This window comes from Saccostrea cucullata, unplaced genomic scaffold, assembly GCF_032062105.1.
Source record: "Saccostrea cucullata isolate Sc308-1 unplaced genomic scaffold, CSIRO_AGI_Scuc_v1 ctg1724, whole genome shotgun sequence".
NCBI classification, from domain to species: domain Eukaryota; kingdom Metazoa; phylum Mollusca; class Bivalvia; order Ostreida; family Ostreidae; genus Saccostrea; species Saccostrea cuccullata.
This window is the reverse complement of record NW_026937706.1, coordinates 1-6,328: the sequence shown is the minus strand read 5'-3', so window position 1 is coordinate 6,328 and position 6,328 is coordinate 1. Positions and strand designations below refer to the sequence as shown.

The window sequence follows — 6,328 nt, the reverse complement described above, 5'->3', positions numbered from 1 at the left end:
CCTATCGATCATAAAAAAAATTGACTCAGTAAATATAAAAAACAAACTGTGTAACGTACGTTTTTATGCGACAAGTAAAATTTATGTTCTAAAAAGGGATCTTTCGTTTTTGATGGCAAAGGATAATCAATTCATAGTATTAAAAATACACATATATTGATAAAGATGTACTTCTTGGAGTAAATATATTGTGTATCTCGTAATTCATAAAGGGAAAGGACATTCTTATGTATAAACTTTTTAATGCATTGTTAACAATTGACCCGAATAACTTCTCCTATCTCAATGTTCAGAGCAACCCGGTTCTCATGGAAGAAACAATCCATGCCCGTGTTGTGACTACTAGTCATTTATTTGTGTACAAGCTTTATATATTTCACGACATTTGCAATTTTGATCGGCAGGTTAAGATGATCGACCTTGCAATTTCCACAGACGGAGTGTACATACATCTCAACGATTTTTTTTCTTTTTATTAAATTTCAATTGCACCTAATAGATACATTTTTGATTTATATAAGGATTTCTTAATTATTTCATTATAAGAATGAAGAGACGTCAAAAAATTATGTTGTGGCGTCACAAATACAACGGAGTCCCCGGGCATTCAGAATTTGTGTCTATATTGGGGTAATATTATTCTATTTAGAAATATATAATTAAAAGAAAAACGTCGTTTTCCTGATTTGAGCAAATCGGAAATGCATTACTACATGTATTATGTGTGGAATTAAGGTCATTTAACTTGATCCTATATCTATTTTGTTTGCTTCCTTCCTTACAGGTTTTAAAAATGTGATATCGGATAAGTTAATAAATATTTGTGTCAATAACTAAATGCATTTAAAACAAAATAAATTTGTCAGCGAAAAGAAAAAATTTGAAAGTGGATGCAGATTTGAAGAATGATTTCAATATTGAACCAATTTGTTGGCTTTTTCGGTAAAATATTGTTTGATTGTATTATTTGTATGTTAAGCAATATTTATTCTTTCAAACTCGTAAAAGAAAATAAGGATCGTTTTTTTTTAAATCAAGATTACTTTTTTTTTTTTTAATTTTTAGTGTGTATTATTGGTTTTCATGTTTTCTACGATGCCACCTCAAGTGTTACTCATTCAAAACATACTTGTGCCCTTCCTTGGAAAAGAAATTTTGGATTAACAACCAATGCAACAGATGAGACCGGGTATGAGAGGTTTTGTATGTTTTAAACTGAAATATTGATTATTATTTCTACGAAAACCATTCATCTAAATATTTCCTTTTTTATCGAGATGTAATATTGGACTTTAGCGAGTAGCGCTGACCTTTACAGTTGAAAGCTAACTTTTACACTAGAGCAATGTACGGAAGCTCTTTTACGATAGAAACATTTTGCTCAACATTTAATTCAGCTAAAATAAATGTTTTTTTTCAAAGCATAAATCAGCTGTCCTTAAAGAAAACGACAATCACACTACCCTCAACTCCCGGCCTTCACATGTTATGCCCCTAACAACATAAGGGGCACTACCTTTGACCACTAGAAAGGTATTCTTATCCATTATCACTTCTGTATCTCCTTACACGATACAGGTTGAAATGTCAAGTTAACCGTCAACTGTAAAAGCCAGTGTTTATTGCAAAAGTCTATTATGAATTCAAGTATAAATTTAATTTTTATAAATAAATTTTACAGAAGATTTTTCGACGGATTGAGAAATATAATCACTGGTTTTTTATATAGTCATGAAGAAGGTAAGATATATAAAAAAATCCTTTAAAAATAATTTATCAATACCTTAAAATAGATATATATTATAAGAAAGAAACAAAATGAAATATATCGTGATAACAAACAGCACTAAAGCTCAAAAGTCCATCCAATAATAAAAAAAGGAGAAGAGCAAGCACGAATCTTTAAGACATAAGAGATGGGATCAGGTGTCATGGAGGAGTGAGCATTCCACCTCAAAAGATTACCAGGTTTATTTGATATTTAATTTTTGCAATGAAGGTTCTTTATGCAAAACATTTTCCAATCATATATTAATAGGTCTCAAAAGAGAAAGATAATGTTAAATGGACTTTGATATTTGCATTGTTCGTTATCTCTATATCCTTCTTAAAAAGATTTTTTTTTATTATTTTTTTTAACTTGAATTAATATGCATATTGTTAATGATATTTACTTTCCTCGATACTCGACATAGGGATACATTGTACTTGCTGTTTTATGCTATTTATCTATTCAGCTAATGGAAAGACATTATTCTCTATGGCACGCCGATTGGTTCAAAAGTATTTTCTGCACGACTTTAAACAAAAATTACACGAGTTAGTCAAAACTTACACAAAGCGCGGAAAATACACACAAAGTTATTCAAATTTACATAAACTATACAAAAACTACACAATCAACAAAATATTTACACGATATAACGAGAAAATTACACAAACGTAAAAACGAAAACTGCACAAGTGAGAATACAAGATCGACATAATATACGACGCATCCTCATTGCGCACATTTCATTAATATTCATTAGAGAACAGATCAGTGTGGCTTGGAAGCTTGAAACGTTATAAAACAAGGGGATGGGTATGTGTTAACAATATTAATCTTTTAAAAAAGATTCGGTCTTTCAGAATTACGCTAGACTCTCAAGACTATGCTTAACGTGTTATATACATGTAAAAATTGACAGGCACACAATATGTATATTAATTAACATCCCCGATTAAAATATAGATAACGTTAAAAGGGGGATGCATATAAACTGTATATTTTCAGTTGCGTGTTTAATTGTTAGATTTTTTGTTTCATTCCTCTATATAGCAATATCTTTTGAAAGTTTAAAACAATGATATTATCATAGTAAAGGTAAATAAATAAAAACAGCGTGAGTTAATACAGGAGAGTTAACAACAAAACAAACTCTTCTCCTCCACCACCCACTGTGTGTACTTTGGTAATAATTAAGAATGTGGATGTGTGACCTTTTCACATCGAGAAATTCCTCCCTACTGGGATGGAATGAAAGACACGTGTATGCTAATCGATTTATAGTTATTTGACACTTCAATGATACCTTTTGGTTGGAGGTTATTAGCAATTCGTACAGAGATTTTGAAGCAATGTTGCTGTCATCTGGATTGTGGAATTTGCCCAATGTGAAAAAGTAGTACATGTAGTCTTAAATTTTGAACAACGTGTGGTGATTACATAAATACATGATACATGTATCCATGAAAATGTAAAATGTAAAATTATACAGTGTTTTACTTATGTGAATTTCAACTTAATTTCTGTTTTTCTAGAGTAGATTATTTTGAATAGGAAAAATTCATATTTATAAAGGAGTTAGACAATTTAAAAAAAAATATATAATTTAAAATTATAATATGCAGATACATATGTAGTATCTCTTTTAAAAGGGGGGGGGGGTTGCCAAATAACCTAAAAAACCTTATTAACATGCAAAAAAAAAGTAAAGCGTCCAATCTCGAAAATCCTATTTCGTTGAGATAGTGAGGCACATTCAATTCCAATCCAGCAACAAAATAGGGGGCTTTTCAGTGGACATTTTACAATGGAAGTAGGTTCTTTTTGCAAAAAAAAACAAAAACAACAACAGCAACAAAAACCGGGGGGGGGGGGGGGATTCTATAGGCCTAATTGATGATTAATTTTGTTTCATAATAATATAATCATGTTATTTTTTATATAATGGCCATATACATGTATTTGGGTAAAAAAAGTAATCTTACAAGGAACTTAGTGTTTGGAAAATAATTTTAAAAATCATGAAGTCGAATTTGAAATGTAAACAGAATAAAGAACATGAATTATTTGCATTTTTTTAGAGTGATAAAACGCGTTCTATGACACTGCTGTATCCATTCTAATTTTTTTATTGCATTCTTTTTGTAACATTGTATGTAATATAAATGTACTTAGTAAAGCACACTGTTTTAAAAGTAATAAAACACAAAAGCGCATGTACATAAAACACACAGGGCATATATATCCTCCTTTTTTCTGGTCCTTTTTATTAAAAGGAAAACATTTATCATGTAATCGTCATTAAGAATGAGGGTAACGCTCACAAGAAATGTCTTGTTTTTAATTGAGTAGTTTATAACTGAAAATATGAGATTACATGGAAAAGAATTCATAACAAAGTAGACTTAAGATCTCCAACGAAACTGATATCCTGATATTTCATAAGTATGAATACATGTGTTATTAGAATAAAATATTTTTTTTGTTTGGCGTTTGATGCCGGCGCGGATCCACATATTTTTCCCAAGGGGGGGGGTGGTTCCATCCCAGTCAAAAAATAAATTCAATCCCAGAAATTTCTTGACAAGAAAAGAAAGAAAGAAAGGAAAAAAAAAACTCGCCAAAACGTCAAAAATCTATTTCGGGGGGGGGGGGGGGGGGGGAGAGAGAGAGAGAGAGAGTTGTGTTATGACTTCTATTGTCTCAAATCTTTCATTTTCCACATCCATTTCACACACATATTCGCGTTTCCCGGGGGGGGGGGGGGTCAGCGTTTTCCAAGAGGGTCTATGGTAACCCCCCGACCCCCTCTAGATCTGCGCATGAGATCTAAATACATGCTGTATACATCTAACGTAATCCCAACGTTCTTCAACTTAAAAAAAATGTTTATCCAGCCAAATGAATCGAATATAGGTATATATAATTTCCTATTCCGAGTGGTAAAGAAAATAAAATAGGTACAAATGAAAAGTACCAAAATCATGAAGAATCAACTTTATTAATCGATTCATTATGCGAGTGTTAATTTCATTTTTATACAAGTAATTTCTGTTAAAGATGTATCTACAAATTAGAAATTTTAAAAGCTATAGAGAGTTTATTTAAATAAAAAAACATAAAATAATTCTAACATTTTTTTTTTTAGAAAATCAAGATCCTAGTCAAATGTACTGTTTATCGTTAGGTACTTTTAGTTGGGAGTTGAGTATGCATAGTATGCATTTTTTTTACCCGCATTATACGATTTCTCTTGTCAGAATTTTTGTCTGGCATCAGCTAATACCTCCGTATATTGGTTATGATCTCGGTCAATATCGAATAACGTATTCTCACAAATAGATCACATGGAAACACTTCATAATTGTTCGATTGACATTAGCTAGAAATCGGACCGAGTTTTAGCAAAGAAATTAAAATAAGCAAAATAAAGCACATGCCATCGTCAACGCCATTTAATTTCCATTCTCGATTACATCCAGCTAAGTATACATGAAGCGATAAAGAGTACAGAAAACCAAGAACACAATGAATATTCTATGTGCATAATAATGATATGCGCAGCTGTATGCGCAGTAAAATTGTTTGTGTAATTTTTAGTTTCCTCTGCTCGTGCAATTTTTGATTTTTGTTTGTGCATATTATACCCCTAAATCGTGCAAAAAATGTCGGATTCGTGTGTTTTTCGCTTTGTTTGTGTAAAAATCTTTCAAACTATGTGCAATTTTTACCTATACGTGCATTTTTATTTTACTCGTGTATTTTTTTCATCTAGCTCGTGTATAAAATCTTGATCGTTGTGCAGAAAATACTTTTGAACCAATCGTCGTGCCATAATTCTCCCCCTAAAACGTACATAGATTTGTGATAATCCAATAATTATTTAACTTCTTGTCCCTCTCAACATTTCAGATGAAAGTTTGAAAATTCATCTTGACAAATGTTCCAAAGATATCAACTGCAAACTTTCTACTGTCCTAGACAAAAACGAAAAAGGTGTCATGTTTCTTTGCATATTGGCAGAAAAATCGGAAGTATGTTACATGTCCAGTTGTTCTTGTCAGAAAAGGCAAGGAAAACGAGAAATTCAGTCAATAATTTTCCAGCATGTAGACAGAATTGGTGATCGGGATATTGATGATCTACATTGTGAGCTCAGAAAATCAACAAAGCAATATTTGCAATATAAAACAGTCAGCAGTTTCAACCAAAATGTAATCTGTACAAACGGTGTCACACAAAATGGTTTCAAGGAGGAAAACACTTCAGTCAAAGAGGGATGTTTATACAACAATCGAAAAAATAAAGGTATGGAAACAAAATTTTTGCCTGATGTCATAACATATAGCAACAAATTTTAGGAAAATATAATTGGAACTTAAATAAGCGCCTTAAAGTACCGAATGATCTTTACAAATCAGCCGCATTTATTATTAGAATTTAAAAAAAACTATTTAGTATGAGCACAAGATAAACATCTATAAGATACTTTTCTATCATAAGACCTCAATGGAAGGTTTGCTTTTTGATTGATAATTTTATAATTAGTGACAAATTCAA

The 6,328-nt window shown here is 31.2% G+C and overlaps 1 long non-coding RNA gene across 1 annotated transcript; it reads left to right on the top strand.

Annotated features, from left to right (window-relative positions):
• The first annotated feature begins 1,070 nt into the window (after positions 1-1,070).
• LOC134248717 (uncharacterized) lies at positions 1,071-5,778 on the top strand. The gene is made up of 3 exons (XR_009988109.1): positions 1,071-1,189; positions 1,682-1,740; positions 5,681-5,778. It is a non-coding gene; the product is annotated as an uncharacterized LOC134248717 (long non-coding RNA).
• Positions 5,779-6,328: the final 550 nt, after the last annotated feature.